The sequence below is a fragment of the Penaeus chinensis genome, chromosome 28 (genome assembly GCF_019202785.1).
Source record: "Penaeus chinensis breed Huanghai No. 1 chromosome 28, ASM1920278v2, whole genome shotgun sequence".
Taxonomy (NCBI): domain Eukaryota; kingdom Metazoa; phylum Arthropoda; class Malacostraca; order Decapoda; family Penaeidae; genus Penaeus; species Penaeus chinensis.
This window is the reverse complement of record NC_061846.1, coordinates 23,865,312-23,865,897: the sequence shown is the minus strand read 5'-3', so window position 1 is coordinate 23,865,897 and position 586 is coordinate 23,865,312.

The following is a 586-nucleotide window of genomic DNA, read 5'->3' as shown; positions in this document are numbered from 1 at the left end:
GGTTTATCAACTTGTTGATATTATGTTTGTTAGGACTGTTGTTTATTAATATCATTATTATCATTATCATTGTTGATATTATTATTATTGTTATTATCATTATTATTATAATTATCATTATTATTATCATTATTATTATTTTTATTATTATTATTAATTTATCATTATTATTAATATTATTATTATTATTATTATTATTATCATTATCATTATTATTATCATTCATTTTATTATTACTATGATAATTATTATAATTGTTATTACTATATTACCATTATTATTATTGTTATTATTATTATTATTATTAATATTATTATTATTATTATCATTATTATTATTATTATTATTGTTATTATCATTATTGTTATTACTATTATTCTTATTCTTATTACTATTATTACAATTAATACTGCTAATAGTATTATTACTATTATTATTATAATATTATCCTCATTATTATTATTATTATATTATTATTGGTATCAGTGTTGTTGTTATTATTATTACCATTATCATAATTATTATAAGTGGTTTTATTTTTGTCATGATCTGCATTACTATTATCATTACCATTGCCAATATTGTT